Source organism: Microcaecilia unicolor, chromosome 5 (genome assembly GCF_901765095.1).
Source record: "Microcaecilia unicolor chromosome 5, aMicUni1.1, whole genome shotgun sequence".
NCBI lineage: Eukaryota > Metazoa > Chordata > Amphibia > Gymnophiona > Siphonopidae > Microcaecilia > Microcaecilia unicolor.
In genome coordinates, this window is record NC_044035.1 from 236,067,057 (window position 1) to 236,087,657 (window position 20,601).

A 20,601-nucleotide genomic window follows, 5' to 3' on the forward strand; every position below is an offset into this window, starting at 1 on the left:
TGGGGCAAGGCTTTCAAATGACACGGCTGCTGGAAAGGAGGTAAATTAAAGATTTAAAGCATCAAGGGCGGCGGGGGATGGGGCGAAGGAGAATCGCTGGACAGGGGCAGGGTGGGAGAAGAGAGAAAGGAGATGCTGGGGAGGGGCGGGGGTGCGCGGGCGCTGGAGGGGGGGCACGCGGGCACCAACTCATTGTCTGCAGGGGGGCGCCAGAGACCCTAGGACCGGCACTGGGATTTATAGTCCTTGATTCTACCCACTGAAAACCATGTTGCAGGTTCCATAATGCATCACGATAGACTTGTCAAAAAAAACAGGACTGGCCTAAAAATCTCCATCTTGGAACTGGGTAATTCGGCAGCTCTGTTCATGCTGTTTGGGTACCATCAACCTTTTCATGAAAAGGCTCAAAATGTCCCTGAAGTTTGCTAGAGGTTTCCAAATAAAGGGGCTAATTGCGGCCTTTACTTTCTGAGAGATAGTTTCACAGAATCTCTGAACTCTCACTATTTGGACAACCAAGATGTGGAGTTAGCATAGTAGAAGTCTCTAATATAGGGGTTCTTATACCAGTCCTTGGGACACATCTAGCCAGTCAGGTTTTCAGGAGACCCGCAATACATATGCATGACATAAATTTGAATGCACTACCTCCATTGTATGCAAATTTCTCTCATGTATATTCATTGTGGATATTCTGAAAACCTGCTTGGCTGGATGTGTTCTGAGGACTGGGCTGAGAATCACTGCTCTAATCTAATATAATAAAACGCACCCTCAACGTTCTGAAGCCACGTTCTGTGAAGCCGGAAACTTGAAGCCGGAAGCCTGAGTTCTGTGAAGTCGGAAACTTGAAGCCGGAAGCCTGAAGCCTTGAAGCCTGAAGCCTTGAAGCCATCTGACGTCACTCCCAGGCTGAGGCTGAAGGGTTCAGCCTGCCGTCTCTGCCCCGCCCTCGCGACAAAACAAACAAATCCGGAAGCGAAACGTCAGGGAAGGAGGCGGCGCTCCCGACGTCTACCCTTCCCTTCGCTGTGTTCCGCCTTCAAAACAAGGCGGAACACAGCGAAGGGAAAGCTAGACGTCGGGAGCGCCGCCTCCTTCCCTGACGCTTCGCTGCACGAACCGCCACGGAGGTAAAGTTAAAAAGAATAAAAAAAAAAAAAAGGATGCATGGATGCGAAGGGGGGGGGGGCATGGATGCGAGGCAAGGATGCGAAGGGGGGGGGGCATGGATGCGAAGGGGGGGGGAGAAGAGGGCGGGCCAGGCTGGGACATGGGAGAGAGCGTAGCATGGATGCGAGGGGGGGGGGGAACATGGAAGGACGAGAGGGGACTTGCTGGAAAAGGATGAATGGAGGCGGCAGGGGACAGAGGAGCATGGATGGGCATGGATTGGGAGGGCAGGACTCAGGGAGAGAGGGAAATTGCTGGATAGGGAAAAATGGAGGGGACAGGTGACAGATGAGCATGGATGGCCATGGATTGCAAAGCAGGACTCAGGGAGAGGGGAATTGCTGGATAGGGATGAATGGAGGGGACAGATGGGCATGGATGGATATGGATTGCAGAGCAGGCCTCAGGCAGAGAGGGGAAATGCTGGATAGGGAAAAATGGAGGGGCCAGGTGACAGATGAGCATGGATGGGCATGGATTGGAAGGGCAGGACTCAGGGAGAGGGGAATTGCTGGATAGGGATGAATGGAGGGGACAGATGGGCATGGATGGATATGGATTGCAGAGCAGGCCTCAGGCAGAGAGGGAAAATGCTGGATAGGGAAAAATGGAGGGGCCAGGTGACAGAGGAGCATGGATGGGCATGGATTGGAAGGGCAGGACTCAGGGAGAGGGGAATTGCTGGATAGGGATGAATGGAGGGGACAGATGGGCATGGATGGATATGGATTGCAGAGCAGGCCTCAGGCAGAGAGGGGAAATGCTGGATAGGGAAAAATGGAGGGGCCAGGTGACAGATGAGCATGGATGGGCATGGATTGGAAGGGCAGGACTCAGGGAGAGGGGAATTGCTGGATAGGGATGAATGGAGGGGACAGATGGGCATGGATGGATATGGATTGCAGAGCAGGCCTCAGGCAGAGAGGGGAAATGCAGGATAGGGATGAATGGAGGGGGCAGGTGACAGACAAACATGGATGGCCATGGATTGGAAGGGCAGGGCTCAGGGACAGAGGGGAATTGCTGGAAAAGGATGAATGGAGGGGGCAGGGGACAGATGGCCATGGATTGGGAGGGCACGGCTCACACTCTCTCTCTCTCATATACAATGTCTTTCTGACTCTCACACACTCTGTCTCACACTGTATCACATTCACTCTCTATGTGCCACACAGTCACTCACACACTCGCTTGGTCTCATACACTCACTCAAACAGAGAATCTGTGTCTCACACACACTCTCTCTCTCGCCCACACACACACACTCTCACTCACACTGTGTCTCACATACACACTTGCACACACTCTCATTCTCGCACACACTCTCATTCTCACACACACTCTCATTCTCACACACACACTCTCTCACAAACACACTCACACCCAGACTCACGCTCTCTCTCACACAATCACACTTTCACTCTGACTCTCAAACAGACACTCTCACATACACTCTCCCAAACATACACACTCCGAGGAAAACCTTGCTAGCGCCCGTTTCATTTGTGTCAGAAACGGGCCTTTTTTACTAGTAGTATAATAACAGTGATTTCACACAAGGATTCAGAATACAAAGTTCCAGAATACTTTCCCCAGAACTTACAGACCTAGGAACTTGGCACAAGAGAAGTCTTTGGAGTAAGTCTCTAAAGCAGTTCCAGGGGGGAGACTGTACGCCAGTCCTGGATTTCTAATAACCTCATTCTGGTGTATTAAGGGACCTGCAGCACTGATTTCAATGGGTAACTTCTGGAACTACAAATTCTGCACTACTTTGGGATCTAAATTTAAAGTCAGGGCTGGCAACAGTCTCATTTTCGAAAGAGAAGGATGCCCATCTTTCGACACAAATCAGAAGATGAGCATCCTTCTCACAGGGTCGCCCAAATTGGCATAATCGAAAGCCGATTTTGGGCGTCCCCATCTGCTTTCCGTCACGGGGACGACCAAAGTTCACAGGGGCGTGTTGAAGGCGAAGCGAAGGCGGGACTTGGGCGTGCCTAACACAAGGGCGTCCCTGACGAGCACTTGGATGACTTTACCTGGTCCTGTTTTTCTTACAACCAAGGCACAAAATGGTGCTCGAACTGACCAGATGGCCACCAGAAGGAATCGGGGATGACCTCCCCTTACACCCCCAGTGGTCACTAACCCCCTCCCACCCTCCCTCAAAAAACAGCTTTAAAACTATTACGTGCTAGCCTCTATGCCAGCCTCAAATGTCATACTCAGCTCCATCGCAGCAGTATGCAGGTCCCTGGAGCAGTTTTAGTGGGTGCAGTGCACTTCAGCAGGTGGACCCAGGCCCATCCCCCCCTACCTGTTACACTTGTGGTGGTAAATGTGAGCCCTCCAAAACCAACCACAAACCCACTGTACCCACATCTAGGTGCCCCCTTCACCTGTAAGGGCTATGGTAGTGGTGTACAGTTGTGGGTAGTGGGTTTTGGGGGGGGGGGGGGTTGGGGGGCTCAGCACACAAGGTAAGGGAGCTATGTACCTGGGAGCAATTTCTGAAGTCCACTGCAGTGCCCCCTAGGGTGCTTGGTTTGTGTCCTGGCATGTGAGGGGGACCAGTGCACTACGAATGCTAGCTCCTCCCATGACCAAAGGGCTTGGATTTGGTTGTTTCTGAGATGGGCGTCCTTAGTTTCCATTATCGCCAAAAATCAGAAACGACCAAGTCTAGGGACGATCATCTCTAAGGACGACCTAAATGTCAAGATTTGGGCGTCCCCGACCATATTATCTAAATGAAAGGTGGACCCCCATCTTGTTTCGATAATACGGGTTCCCCGCCCCTACGGTGACCGAATTTAACACAATACTCAAGGTGAGGTTGCACCATGGAGTGATGTAGAGACATTATGGTCTTACTTACCATCCCTTTCCTAATAATTCCTAGCATCCTGTTTGCTTTCTTTGTTGACACCACACACTGGACAGAAGATTTCAGCGTATTGTCTACAACAACTAGATTTTGTTTTGAATGCTGACTCCCAAGGATGACCCTAGCATCAGGTAACTATGATTTGGATTATTCTTCCCAATATGCATTACTTTGCATTTGTCCACATTACATTTTCTGCCATTTGGATGCTCAATCTTCCAATTTCCTAAGGTCTCCAGCAATTTTTCACATTCCGCATGTGTTTTAACAACCTTGAATAGTTTTCTGTCATCTGCAAATTTAATCACCTCACTCATCGTTCTGAGTATGGTGTATAGTTGGGTACGGTAAGATTTTGGTGGGTTTTGGAGGGTTCGCCATACAATATAAAGAGGTAAGGGTGAGATGTGTACTTAGGACCTTTTATGTGAAGTCCACAGCAGTGCACCTAGGGTGCCACACTGCTCTGCTGGGATGTCTGTGTGGCCAATCTACTAAGAATGCTGGCTCTTCCTACATCCCAATGGCTTGATTTTGTGCATTTTTTAAATGGTCCAAAAAGATGGATGCACTAACACAAAATGTCTAGGAAATGGCCATTTTCAAAACAAAAAGATATTTTTCAGGTTCAAAAATGGCTATGTTCACCACTTGATTTTTGGACGTTTTCAGCAAAACATCCAAAGTCAGATTTAGATGTCATATTGAAAATACCCCTTATTGAACAAACCCGATGTGGCCACTTTCAGCAATCACCCATACCAGGGATACAATGTCTAAAAACAAATTCTTGGAGGAAAAGTCCATAAACCTTTATTAAGTTATGCCTCGAGAAAACCTGCTATTTATTCTTACTACTTTGTGGGACTCTACCAGGTACTTGTGACTTGGACTGGCTACTGTTAGATGGATCCTTGGTCTGACTCAGTAAGGCAACACATGTTCTTGAGAAAAGGAGTGAAGATGACCAAAAATATAGGACACAGCTAGAAATGAGCTAGCTAGAGCCACAGTTCCAAAAGGCAAAACAGCTTAGGTACTCTGCAAACCCATGGCCCTGTTTTACTAAGGTGCGCTAGCATTTGTAGCTAACCATGTAGAAGTCCATAGGAATATTATGGGCATCTACATGGTTAGCATACACTAATGATTAGCATGCATTAAAAACGCTAATGTGTCTCTTGCACAGCTTAGTAATCAGGGCCTCAAGAGTCACTGATTCAAAGCTGACTCATGCCTGGTAGTTATTAATAATACTGGAAATTTAACAACACTGTAAAAAACTGAATTTTTTTCCTGTCATTATAGGTTAGAATGTCACTGACACCATTTCAAATGAATGCACATTCTTACCATGCATCTACCACCTTTTCCAAAGAAATGTTTTCTTAGATTGCTCCTGAGTCTATCCCCTTTCAACTTCGTATTATGCCTCCTTGTTCCAGTGCCTCCTTTCAATGAAAGAGATCTGCTTCCTGTGCGTTTATTGTAAGTTTATAAGCTGGATGACGACCAATGTTAAGTCTGTTATTAAATCTGATATTGCAGCTAAGCAGGAGCCCGAGCCATAAAAGAACCATTATGTGCAGAAAGTTGAGTAAAACACTATCCTTTGCTCAGCAGAAAGTGAGCATCTCCTACCTAAGACAGTATGCTTGGAGAAAACTATGGATATAAAAAAACTCCTCCTGAAAATGTCCCACAAAGGACCTAACAATCAATTAAACTGAAATAACTGTTATTTTTTTTAAATAATAACTATAATAATGTTGTGTGATGGGGGACCTATTAGCATACAAGTATCCTTTGTGATATTTCAAAGAACCACAATTAATGAATGTGCCACTTTTGTGACTAAGCATTCTGGCTCCAGTGCCATCATGTGGTTCTCCCAAAAAACTGTGATCATATATAAGTAGTGAAAAATTATTATGTTAACATTCCAAGAGCCCTGATTGTCCGCCCTGATTGTTAATTCAGTCATATATAAACAGTGGACCAGTTCAAAGATCAATCTTGTTTAGTTCCAAAAAATAGTAAACAAAATACTTATCTGCATCGCTGTTTGTAAGCTGTCCAACAGAATATCCTGTTTTGGTAATCCTTCATCAGGGACAGTCTTCAAATGCAGCGGGAGTCCCATCAAAGTCAACATTTCCAGCGTCTTTGCTCAAAATTAGGATTTTGCAGCATCTTTCTCAATGCAAGTGATGGGCAGGGCAACATGACTAGCTCGGCTAGTAGCCCATGATGTGCCTGCATAAAGCTAGGTATATAGACAATGATATGGGACTCCCAGCTTGGGCTTGTGGTGAAGGCAACTAATGATCTTGGCCAATGGAGCAGGATTGGGTAACTTGATATTAGAATGTAACATGACTTGGGGTGTTGGTAAAGAATATTTATGCATAGTATTAATAAAAGTTGCAGCCTGTTTTATTGTTAACTAGTAAAAAAGGCCCGTTTCTGACACAAATGAAACGGGCACTAGCAAGGTTTTCCTCGGAGTGTGTATGTTTGAGAGAGTGTGTATGAGAGTGGCTGTGAGAGAGAGAGAGAGAGAGAGAGAGTGAATGTGCGAGTGTGTGTGTGTGTGACAGAGAGAGAGTGAGACTGGATGTGAGTGTGTCTGTGAGAGAGAGTGAGACTGGGTGCGAGTGTGTCTGTGAGAGAGAGAGTGTGTGCCAGGGACCCCCCTCCCCCTTCCCCCTCCCTTCCTTCCCCCCTCCCTCCCTCCTTCCGACTTTCAGGGTCCCCCCTCCCTCCGACTTGCAGGGTCCCCCCTCCCTCCCTCTGACTTTCAGGGTCCCTCTTTCCAAGTTTCAGGGCCCCTCCCTCTGTGTTTCAGGGTCCCTCCCTCCCGAGGAGTCGTAGCGGCTGCCCACACACCCTCCCCATGGGACCCGGAGGGGCAGCCGCAGCCGTCGCCTGCTTTCCTCCTCTTTTGCGCCACTCCGACTCCTGCGGTCCCCCCTCCCCCGCGCCCAGCACATGAACGTGCGAGTGCACCCGCGCGCCGGCTCAGCACAGCAGCATGGTCTCTGTGGCTCTGCCCCCTCTGCTCACGCTCAAGGAGGACTCCGACCTTTCTTTCCCTGTCATTGGTAACGATGCTCTCGGCTACTCCGCCCCTCAATGCTTCTGTTCCTCTTTGAAGCTCCGCCTCCACCCCTGTGCCCTGCCCCTTTTGCCCCTCCTCCTCCAGCTCTGGTGTTCTACATGACGTCAGCCTGATCTACGGAGCCTAGCAGACCAAATCCGAAGAAAGCCACGGACACAGGCAGCAAGATAAAATGTTGGAGGTGAGAATTATTATATAGGATGTAACCCACCTGGGCAGTTCACATTCACACACACCTCCAGCTCAGCTCCCGCTTTCCACCTGGGCGGAGCACACAAAAGAAATCCACATTTCTTTCTGCGAACCACACAGCTCCACTGGCAGAATCACATGAACTGGGTGTAGGCCGGGGCTTTGACTTACACCGGTAGGCCGAGGTTGCTTTTTCTCTGGGTACACTCTCTCCAAGAATTAGTGAGCAGTCTCAGCTGCAGAAAACTTTAACTGACTTTACTAACAAACTTGGAAAAACAAATCATAAAGGTTAACATGGTGTTTTTCTCCTTCAGATGGTCGGCACAATGCAAACAGAATAGTCATTGATATCAGGGCATTTAGGGTTCACAGTTCAAATCATATCTCCTCTATTTACAAAAACCAAAAACAGGACTTAGCGATTTTCCTCTTGATTAAACTCAGTCAACATTCGTCTCCACACACAACTGTTGCAGTTATTCAATTGTTACTCAGTTCCTTTTACACTCCTCTGATCGTGCCTCAGGGAGATGGAGTGGGGTAACCATCCACATCATGTCCCCTTTGGTCCTTGACCCTTTTCTTCCTTTTTCCCAATTTCTTCACTCAGAGATTCTCTTGGACTTACAAACAGCAAGAATAGCACATGGGTGATCCACACTAGTCTCAGTCATCTTGTAATCCATTTACACAATTTTCCTTGTCTTCTGTCCCATCCCAGAACAGGGTCCGTTCACTCATGCAATGCGAGTCCTACCAGAAGAGAGGCACTCCCACCTGAGGTGGTTATTCTCAAGCACTCCTACTTTGTTCCCACTCATAGCAGGTTCAATGCGGCTTACATATTATATACAGGTACTTATTTGTACCTGGGGCAATGGAGGGTTAAGTGACTTGCCCAGAGTCACAAGGAGCTGCCTGTGCCTGCAGTGGGAATCAAACCCAGTTCCCCAGGACCAAAGTCCACCACACTAACCACTAGGCCACTCCTAGGGAGGATGAAGGACCAACTGCTTATGCTATGAATCTAATCTGCTTAGACTTCTCTTATGCTGTGGCTAATAAGTGAGGGAAAATTAAAGGGACCAATATTCAAAACGATTTAAATGGCCAGGAGAGGAGGCTCCTGTCTGGGAGTAAATGGGACATTTTCAGTGGCACTTAACTAGGTAGTGCTGCCAAAAATGTACGGTTAGTACCCAAGTGACACCGCTATTTTGGGGATGTTCTGGGGGCAGAGTCAGCACTTAGGCGGTTAAGAGTCAATTTTCAGAACAATTTAAGCAGAGGAAGGGATTGACTAGATGGACCCTACAGGTCTTTATCTGCCGTCATCTACTATGTTACTATTGGGCTCATTTTCAAAACAGAAAAACATCTAAAAAGTGGCATAAAGCAGCATTTGCACGTTTTTCTCACAAAAACGTCCAAATCAGCATTTTCAAAACCTATTTTTAGAAGTTTTTCTATGAAGTCTGTCAGAAGTGCATCCAAATCTCAAGGGGGGGGGGGGGGTCAGGGGTGTGTTCAGGGCGGGACTTGGGCATGCCTAAGACTTAGACGTTTTTCAGCCATAATGGAACAAAACAAAACCGACCAGGACTAAAACTAAGACATTTTGAGCTAGTCCTGTTTTTATAACGAATAAGGCACAAAAAGGTGCCCTATATAACCTGATGACCACTTGAGGGAATCAGGGATGACCCCCCCCCCCCCTTATTCCCCCAGTGGTCGCCAACTCCATCCCACCCCACAAAAATGTGATTAAAACCATTAATTGCCAGCCTCAGATGTTATACTCAGGTCCATTAGAATAGCATGCAGGTCCCTGGAGTAGTCTAGTGTTGGGTACAGTGCAGTGCACTGCAGACAGGTGGACCCAGGTTTCTATCTCCCCATACCTGTTACACTTGTGGAGGAAACTGTGAGTCCTCCAAAACTCACCAGAAACCCACTGTACCCACATATCGGACTATGGTAGTGGTGTATAGTTGGGGGTAGTGGGTTTTGGGGGGCTCAGCAGACAAGGTAAGGGAGCAATGGTGAGATGCGTACATGGGAGCATTTTATGAAGTCCACTGCAGTGCCCCCTAGGGTGCCCTATTGCTTTCCTGGGATGCCAGGATGATCGGTCTAGTAAAAATGCTGACTCCTCCTACATCCTAATGGCTTGATTTTGTGCATTTTACACTTGGATGGGATTTTTTTTTTTTTTTTTCAAAAATGGACCAAAAAAAACAAAACATCCAAATTACAAAATGTCATTGTAAACAGTATTTTCAAAAAAAAAAAAAAAGAAGACGTTTTTCTTACTTCTTTGCTATTCAGATTTTGGACATTTCTTGCAAAACATCCAAAGCTGGACTTAGACGTCATATCGGAAATGCCCCTCCACGTTACTTTGATTGCCTTCCTAAGACTTCTATATACACAGGATCCGTTTAAACAATGCATTTCATCATAAAATTAGCATCAAGTGGACAGATCTTGTTACTGGAATAAGAGTTGGGGGAGTTGGTTGTTTCTTTTCTTTTTCTTTTTTCTACTAGAACGGCATCTGGGACAGTTGATGAGAGGGATTAATATTGGAATGAAAAAGATCATGGGGCTGTGTTGTGTAGAAGATCGAGGTTTCGGGAGTAATACCAATTTTTGCTCTGAGAACTGTTTCTGCTTAATTTGAAACATAATACTATTTGAGGTGAGAGGTCATGTCAAGAGGGCAAGCATACAGACACATTTTAGGTTAGGCTTATTTTGGTAATATGAATACGATACTTATTTTGTCTAGCTCTTTAATTTGCAGATGGGGGAATGCATGAACTATGACACAGGAATTTGGGATAGTAAAGAATGATTTTCACTTGTTTTGGACTTTTATGAGGGACTGATGGTTCTAGTCTGCTATCCGCATTTCCTTGTTGATTATAGGAACAATGGGTATAAATACAAAGCACTTTAAATGCTGATTTAATCTAATCTCTTGTGTTACCTAAGTGCTTGGATAGACCCTTTAGAGCTGTCAACAGTACAAAACAAAGAAAGAATTAAGGAGGCCTTACATAGTGAGGGTAAGAGTATCAGGTAATTTAGATAAGGGAGTTCAAACCTGATGCTAATAATTCACTTCAGAAGCCATTTACCCCCCTGTTTACAAAGCCTTACTGCAATGTGGCCTAGTAGTAGTTAGAGCACTGGTCTTGATATCCAGAGGTGGCCAGTTCAAATCCTGCTACTATGCATCAGGTACAAAATTAGATTGTGAGCTCCTCCAGGGACAGAGAAATACCCAGTGTACCTGAATGTAACTCACCTTGAGCTACTATTGAAAAAGGTGTGACCATAGGAGCCAACTTTTCAAAATTATTGGGGGTGCTAAGCCCAATGGAAATGACCCCTCCCTGGATACATATAAGGAATTTTCTCAATATTCGGGATGCTCAAGCCAGTGGCGTAGCTACGTGGGGCCTGAGGGGGCCGGGGCCGCCGCCTACCTTTACTTTTGCTGGCGGGGGATCCCACTCCCCGCCAGCCGACGTCTTCTCAGTCCTTCCTGCACTTCAATTTGTTTGCTGACGTCCTGCACGTAATTATACGTGCAGGACGTCAGACTCAGAGAACAGTTCTGTTCTCTGAGTCTGACGTACTGCACGTACAACGTGCAGGACGTCAGCAAACAAATTGAAGAGCGGGAAGCGACTAAGAAGAAGACGTCGGCTGGCGGGGAGTGGGATCCCCCGCCAGCAAAAGTAAAGGTAGGATGCAGCGGCGGCGGGTTCGCGGCGGGAGGGGGGGCGGCAATGTCGGCGGTGGGGGGGCGGCGCCGGGGGGGAGGGCTAAAATGTGCCCCCTCCCCCCGGGCTCGGACCCCTCTCCCACGGAAGGCTGGCTACGCCCCTGGCTCAAGCACCCACAGCACCTACAGAGTCGGCTCCAATGGGTGTGAGCAAAATACTAATAAAAATAATAAAATAAAAAATGCCAACACAGTCCATTCAAAGTGACCGGGCTGTCAGCATTAGCACACCAACAGCCACTAGCATGGCTTTGTACACAGGAGGGGTTAAACAGTTCTGGCCAATTACCATCCCCCCCCCCCCCCCCCCCCCCCCCACACACACACACACTCCTCCAGTGTGATCTTGCTTTGAAATGAAGAATTAAGTAGGCTCCTCACCTAACTGGGGATCCCTTTACTAAACTGTGCTAGTAAATAGGATTAGTGCGTCCCTCCAACATGCTAAGCCCATTTCTAGTGTGGCTGTCAAAAAGATCTTTTTTAAAAAATATATATTTGTGGCATTTCTGTCCGTGTGCTAAATCAAGGGAGAGACAGCCCTAACCCCAGTCCCTGAGGAAAGTGTGTCTGAAACCCGCGTCATCAGGCGCATTGTTACATTGCAGTGAAGAGCAGTCTTTTCTCCTTGACTGTTGAGCGATTTAATCATCGGAGCCCTTAGCGTTTGGTTTTACCGGTGCAGGGCTTTCATGTTTCTCATGTCATTTATACTGGCTGAGTTGGTCATTTGCAGTGCATTTGTGTGGTTAGCAACAATGGGGCTGCCCGTTTGATGGAGCTAGTGCAGCAACAATAGGTCGTCTGTAAGATTGGCAAGGTCTCCAGAAGAACCTTTGTGAAACTGGTCTCTGTCTAACATATAAGTCATTTTGGCGTTATTTTAAAGATTATTAAAGAATACTTGCAGAGACGATCTTTTACATGTTTTTGGATTGATGGAATGACATGAATCTGTCAAAGTGAAGTCACCATGCTGTGCAACTCAAGCTAAGAAATATTTTTTCTATTATTTGTTTGTTAGTAGTAATTTGATTGAAAATTAAAGTTTTGTGATTTTGAGCTACTATACAACCTTTTTTTCAGGAGGTTAATCTGACCAATGATGACTTATTTGACCAAACACACACCATTGTGGATTTAGGTCTTAATGAGGTCTATTCCTCCTTATTTTTGAATAATAAGGATTGTGTTTCCTGTATTTCCTACATGTGTACCATATTTTGAAATTAGAATTTAGCAACAATGGAACACACAATTGCACAAAGCACAAAATAGCACATTATTGCACATAAAAAAAACACCATCATGAGTAACCCAATGAATGAAGAGCAATTTACCCATCAGTGGTCTTTTGTGACTATTTATTTATTACATTTGTACCCCACGCTTTCCCACCACATGGGTGTTTAAAGTTTTGAGGGCGCTCCTCTCATCATTCGATTTGGTACATTTTCCTGGTTGTGTTTGTTCTAGTAGCATTAGTGTGTGGCCATTAAAAAGAATTGGAGACAAGTGAAAAGTAGGAGCAAACCTCACGTAACCATGAGAGATGAACAAAAAAGTGAAGTGGAACCAAAGAGGATATCAAACAGTCTTTATTGGTAACAGTTGAAAAAGGCCTCGACACGGCCATGTTTCGGCATGAAGGCCTGCCTCAGGGGTCAAATGGATCTACATAAAAATAAACATGAACATATAATGATATTTGTTTTTATGTAGATCCATTTGACCCCTGAGGCAGGCCTTCGTGCCAAAACACAGCCGTGTCGGGTCCTTTTTCAGCTGTTACCAATAACGACTGGTATATCCTCTTTGGTTCCACCTCACCTTTTTGTTCGCCATTAAAAAAAATTAACGCGGGAGCAGTTACGACCTCCTACTTAAGAGGTGCTAAGGACTCCCACATTATTGAAACTCTAAGTAGTTAGCATGCTGGTGATGTCAGTATGCTAGCTGACTAGAGCTTCCATGCCCATTCTCCGTCCCTAACATGCTCTTTTCAAAATAAATAAATACTGCACACTTAGAACATGCAGATGGCAGAACTAATGCAAAATGCTTTAGTGCATCCTGCATTAAGCCATTTTGCCTGTGTTAAGCATGCACCAGCGCTCAACACAGCTTAATAAAAGGGCCCCTTCATTTCCTTATGGATCATCGTTGGTGGGTGGCCAGCAGGACAGAAGGAAATAAAGGTAGGAAGGTCATGTTTATCACATTTTATTTCTCACTTTTTAAAATATAGTTTTTAGCAATGTACAATAAAAACATATTATTATTATAAATATCAACTCCCCCTTCCCAACCCCATCATGACATAAAACCTCAAAGAAATATTTATTTATTTAAAGATTTTATAGCCTACACTACTGTCATTATAGACGAGTAATAATAAAACATCCATAATAAAGTAACCATCCATAGGGGGGAGGGGGAACATTCTTTATCTAATAAAATCTCTAAAGGTATCACAGAAGGAGTCCTGGAAATGATCTCCACCGGATAATCTCTAGTCTCACTACAGCTGGAAGAAATGTCTGCTGTGATAAGTGAACTGATCTAATGGAAATGTAGAAATTCAGCCCTTCTCTTCAATACGATGAATGACTACAACCGAACAACATAAGTTCATAACTTTAAGATTTCAGGATTCATATTTGGCAGTTGTATAATACATGGGGAATGATGCTTTCACTTTCTTCTGAATTAGTAACTGTAGGAGGTGTAGCATCCCAGGATCATGGGCATAGGGAGGAATTTAGTAATTTTTGCATTATCCAAGAGTGTTTTGAATGACAGTCGGCGATTTCTTTCGTTCCAATCTCTTTATTAATATCTTTCATCAATTTACATACACCTTCACAAGCATTTGCATCAGAGATGTGGAGTCCAAAACACATACTTACACAAATACATCCAATTTAGACCAATAATTACTGCAGTCATCACTTCTTTGTGCCCTCTTAAAGACAACCCCTTCATATTTATAAAAAAGGCAGTGCTCCACCACTGATGCATGGTAAAGGTTGATGTATCCTTCCAATTCACAACTTTAATTTTAATAGTTATACATTTATTAGACTTTTTTTGTTAGCTATATCTCTTTTAGAAACTGGGGTAGGTAAACCCATCAATTTCCAAATAATAATCTTGTAAGTGATTTGTGAATAACTAAAATAGTCAAGATCTGCATTCAAATACCTGCTTGATAATCTCACTGCAGGGCTGGGCTATGATCGCCAACCAGAAGCAGCCATCAGTTTGTCTCACTATTCTTTTTCTTTTCCCTGTTTCTGAAGGTGAAGGATATATAGGACATAGAACTGAAAGTCAAAAGGAACAAGGGGACAGGGCCGCCGAGAGACCCAGCTGGGCCTGGGGCAGGACTGGAGCACCGTACCCCCCCCCCACCTGAGCCACTGGTGCACTGTGCCACCCCCACACTCGCACTGCCATCGCCCCCAGCCCGACTGCTTGCCCGCCCGCTTTTTCCCTTACCTTCCTGACTGACTGCTGTTGTCTTCTCCTGCGTGCCAGGAGTCGATTCGGGACCCGGATGATTGTATTAACGTGAAATCACATTAATGCAATCATCCTGGTCCTGGGTGGCACGCAGCACTGCAGGAGATAGACAGACCCAGAAGAAGCTTGCTGGCGCCGGGCCCAAGCCTGGGCCCCCCACTCAGGAGTATGGACTGAGACATAGAACTGAAGGGTGAAAGGAGCAAGAGGATAGGGTAATATTTTGCTTTGAGAGAGAGAGACAAAATGAAATGAAAAGGAAATGGAAAGCTCAATGACACTAAGAAGAGGTATGAAAGAAGACAGGAGACAGATGAAATATAAACTGGCTTGGAATATCTGCTGTACAGCAGTGAGCAGAGCAGTGGTGAGGTCACAATACCGAGTTACTTCACTTCTAGCTGTCTGCTAGTCCTGTGTGTGCCCAGCACCTCTCTTCCTGGAACTTCACTAGGTGTATGGCTTAGAATTGAAGGGCAAAAGGAGTGAGAGGTTGGGTTATATTTTGCTGAGAGAGAGAATTAGATCTAAAATGAAATGGAAAAGGAAAGACTAATGGCTGACACAAACAAAAGGGTATGAAACAATTTAGGAGAAGAGAACTGAAAGAGAAACTGACTTTGAGGGCTGGGATAGAGCAGTGGACAGAATAGTGGTGACATCACTATACAGAGTGACATCACTGTCTAACTGGCTGCTAGCAGGGCCACCGAGAGACTGAGCTAGGCCCGGGGCAGGGCCGCTGCCCCCCCCCCCCAGGATCGCTGCAGCTGCTGCCCTCCCAGGATCACCACCCCCTCCCACCACAACAGCAAATACTTTGGCTGACTGGGATCCCGAGGCCCCACCAGCAGAGGAGGTCTTCCTCCAGCGCTGCTCTTCACTCTGCCGCATGGCCTGCCCCTGCGGCTGCTTTTCCCCTCAATTCGCGCAGGCTCAATTTCAAAACTGAGCATGTGCGGCCTGAGGGGAAAAGCAGCTGCTTGGCAGTCCATGTGGCAGAGTGAAGAGCAGTGCTGGAGGAAGACCGCTTCTGCTGGTGGGGCCTGGGAAGGACCCCCACCAGCCGAACCAGAGGCCCTGGCCTGAAGTCCTGCTGTGTCTGCTCCTCCCCAGCCTCCAAGAGGGGCCTGGCATCAGAGTTTTCTCTCTCCTGCTCACGTCGGGACGCGATCACCCAGGTCCCGTTAGGAGCAGGAGAGACAGACCACGGCACCTGGCCCCCCTTGGCCGGGCCCGGGGAATTCCCCCCCCCCCCCCCCCCCCTCAGCAGCCCTGGTGGCTAGTCCTATGTGTTCTCAGCACACTGGAAATTCATTAGGAGAAGGATTGAGACGTAGAATTGAACGACGAAGGTAGTGAGAGAGGATTATATCACTTTTAGAGGCAGAGAGAGAGAGAGGTTAATTTAAAACTAAACTTAAATGAAAAGAGAAGAACAATATTTGACACAAACATAGGGAAGGTATTAAAGAAGATAAGAGGAGAGAGAGGAAAGAGAAACTGGCTTTGAGGGCCTGGGATACAGCAGTGAGCTCAGCAGTGGTGAGGTCACAATACAGAGTGATATCACTGCCTAGATGGCTGCTAGTCCTGTGTGGAGCTCATTTTCAAAAGAGAAAAATGTCCAAAAAGTGTCATCCAAATCGGTATTTTCAAAACCTGTTTTGAAAGTCTATCTATGCAATTCATCTGCAATGTGTTCAAATCACAAGGGGCCATGTTGAGAGTATTTCAAAGGCGGGATTAGGGCAGGCTTAGGGCATGCCTAACACTTGGACGTTTTACAGCCATAATGGAACAAAATGAAAATGTCCATGGTGAAAATCTAAACATTGGTCTAGACCAGTTTCTATAACAAATAAGATGCAAAAAGGTGACTTAAATTACCAGATAACTACTGGAGGGAATCAGGGAAGACACCCCCCCTTACTCCCCCAGAAGTCAATGATCCCCTCCCACCCCCAAACTGTAAATAAAAATAGTACTTACCAGCCTCTATAGAAGCCTCAGATGTTAGAGCAGCATGCAGGTCCCTCGACTGGAGTAGTGTACTGGTGGGAGCCCATACCTCCCTTTATCTTTTACACTTGCAGTGGAAACTGTGATCCCTCCAAAACTCACCAGAAACCCATTGTACCCACATATATATGCACCCTTCACCCATAAGGGCTATTGTAGCGGTGTACAGTTGGGGATAGTGAGTTTTGGGTGGGTTTTGGAGTGCTGAGCAGACAAGATAAGGGAGCAACAGTGAGATGTGTACCTTGGAGCATTTATATTAAATCCACAGTATTGCCCCCTAGGTTGAACCTTTGCTCTCCTGGGATGTCTGAGGAACCAGTCTGCTTAAAAATTTTCTACATTTTTCACTTGTACGTTTGTTTGTTTTTTTCAAAAATGGCCTAAAAAGATAAATGGATGTTTAGCGCAAAGTCCAACTTAGATGTCATCTTATAAATGCCCCTCTGTGTGCCCTGCACATTCTTTCCTGGAAATTCATTAGGAGCAACAAGTTAAAAAGTGTGCACTTGTAGTGTGATATAATAGCACTTTTCTCCATTGTTCTAGCCTCAGACTTAGAGGCAGATGCAGCAACCAAACGTAAAAAAATCTAAATCGTTAAAGTCCCTAACGATTTTAAAATAACGAAAAATGCACCAAAAAAAAAAAGTCACACATGCTGAGATCGGTATTGAAACGTACAATGTATCAAAGAATCACAATACACATCGTTAATCGGCCCCCAAATCATGCGCAGAGCAGCCAAGCGTTATGTTAGCTGCTCTGCGCATGCCACAAACAGTCAAAACACAGTCAAATCACAAGCACATGGCTCCCAAATCAAAACAAAAATTAAAAAAAAGGGTCGGGAGGGGGCAAGGGCGCTCATCAGGAGCGTCCTGTACGGACGGCCTTGCCCCCCCCCCCCCCGGACGGAGGATGTCGGGAGGCGGAGCTGAGGTGAGAGAGTAGTGAGGAAGGGAGGGGGGCAGGGGCTGCTAGAATTTTGCTTTTTCGGGGTGGGGGGAGCGGCGGAAAGTGGGGAGCAGCGGGGGGGGGGGGCAAGGCCGTCCGTACAGGACGCTCCTGATGAGCGCCCTTGCCCCCTCCCGATCCTTTTTTTATTTTTATTTATGTGTTTTCTGACGTCCTTTGGACCAATCACAGCGCTTTTAGCTCTGCTAATGCGCTGGGATTGGCTCAAAGTTTGTTTATTTTTTTTACTTAATGATTTTTCCTGGCACAGAGCTGTCCTAACGAGTGGTCCAGACCTCTCGTTAGATTTCCTGCCTTTTTCCTGCGTAAAGGCAATCGGAAAAGGTTAGTGCATGTCGTTTCAATGGGGTTTTCACACTAATTGCTCATCTCCATTCCGTTTTCGTTAGCTGCTGGCTTCCTCGGTAAAAGCCCTTTGATGCATGCAACGGATCAAATTTTCCTCGTTGGAGAGTCATTAAAGGCTCATTTAGCTTTAGTGCATCTGCCTCTTAGGCCTCTAATGCAGTGACTATAGAAGTAGGGACTTTCAGGAGACGTTGCGGACAGTGGCCCATCTATTCTGTTGGCAATGCAGATTGGCTTCTACCTTCCTCCTGATGCCCCATACAGTCAGCTGCTTTACCCATCTTCTTTGATAGTGCTTATTTGGTGGAGAGGACTTGCATGAGAAGGTACTCTGTGGGCTCTTTGAATCAGCGGAAGCCATTTTATTGGTCGTTTTCTAATTGATTTTCTAGTGATATAGTGATTGATCCTATGTGTTTATTTGTTCGGGGTTTTTTTTTTGAGTGGTATTGCTGTTGTCTTTTCTAATGTGGATATGGTTTGGTTCATCCCATACTGGGACCCTTTTTATATCCTGCTGATACCACAAATGTGAGTGTACCTCAGAAAGACAAAAGAAGTGGTCAGAACACAGCACTTAACCACATTCTCAGCCTGGAAAACAACACTCCTTATTCAGCCATAAAACCAAACCTCAGGCACACACAAAATAAAAGGCGGAGAAGAAGCACCCATTTCTTTCTTCTCTAACCTTTTACTTGCTACCCAGCCAGCTTACCAGGTATTCAAATCTATACTTTAAGTTCTAGCTTAGGAGCCAATGCACTAATGTCCCCAGAGACAACCGCTCGCTATTTCCACCTCGGTAAAAGTTATCGAGGTGGAAATAGCAAGCGATTCCCAAACAAAATCACATGCAACTGAGCAGCTTGCAAAAACAGCAAGCGGCTTGGTAGGGAAAAGCCCAGCGCACGTGTACAGCAGCCACTAAGCACATGCTCCAGTGGAATAGCCTGACACAGTATTTTGGATGGGCCCAGAGCTAACTTAGATGGGCCCTTCCACGGCACGGCACGGCACGGCACTCCACAAGCCCCCCCCCCAAGATATTTTTTTAAATATAGATTTTTCATCTACCCCCATGGCATCCCAGCATCTGCCTGCCCATCGCTGAACCCCGTCCCTCTCTGGTGTACCTTACAGGCGTCCCTGGCGCCCACACTGATTCAATTATTGCTGCCTGCACCGGCCCTGCAGGCTTCCATCGGCTAAGTTCCGCCAGACAGAAAATGATGAATGCAAGGGCGGGACCCAGCCGATAGAAGCCTGCAGGGTCGGCGTAGGCAGCAATAATTGAATCACTGGGGATGCTTGTAAGGTACACCAGGGAGGGAGGGGTTCAGTGACAGACAGATGCTGGGACGTCACAGAGAAAGGGAAATGATGATGTGGGGTGCCACTAGGTGGGCCTGAGCCAAGAATGGGTGCATCTGTGCTCACCCAGGCCCACCCATAGCTACGCCACTGCCAAAACAGCCTTCACTGCTACATGGCTTTCATGCACACCAGAAACAGCCAGCATGTACAAAAGCTGTATACTAGATCTGTGCCACTGATCGGCAGTGAGGGAATGGCAGCCAGATTGCTCTGCTGGCTATGGAGGGTGCTGGGGACATTTGCTGCACCCCATTCTCTGTCCTGGGCACAGCAGTAACGATGACCAGAGAGTACTGAAATCAGGCTGAAAGGAGGGAGTGCTGTGTTCCCGGTCAACTATAACATGCAGTGTCAGCCTGGAAACCCCCCTGCCATAGCACAAGTGGATGGAATTCAGCAGCGTGAGCTGCCCAAGGTAAGCGGGAAGCAGCCAGGAATGAACATTTTTGTTACAACACCTACTGCACCGACAGCTCCAGACATGTTAGAAAGTTTTGCATGCTTCAGCAGGCGATCCTTTCTGTGCAACGCTGGGAAAATGTTTGTGGATCGATCGGACAGCTCATTTAAATAGTAAAGAGCTGATTTTAAAACATTTGCATTGGCTGATCGGTGGCTGCTAAGGCAAACGGTAAAAGCCACGCTTAGCCCATGCATTACATCCAAAATAATGTTTGCTTTAGACAGGTTACAACCAGTTTAAAGCAAACATCAGAAGCATGGTAAGCTTTGTGCATCAACAGTTAGCATGTCTTGCTATTTTAATCTTGAAGCCAAAAATTCCAAATACCCTGAATTTACTCATGTTGGCTTAGCCTTTCAGATTGTTGCCTTTATCTCACTCCAGGGCTGGCCTGTTATCACCCAGTCAGAGGCAGGCATTGGTCTTTCTCACTGTTCCTTCTCTTCTCCCTGTCTCAAAAGGTGAAGAATTGGGACATAGGAAGGCCAATAGCAATAGGAATAAGCAAAATATTACCCTTTTCCTCTATGAAAGAGAGAGAAGGAATTTAAACTAAAATGAAAGGGAAAGATCAATGTCTGACACAAATGTAGGAGAGGTATTAAAGAAGATAAGAGGAGAGAGATGAAAGAGAAACTGGCGTACAGTACCTGGAATAGAGCAGTGAGAAGAGCAGTGGTGAGGTCACAATACAGAGTGACATCACTGCA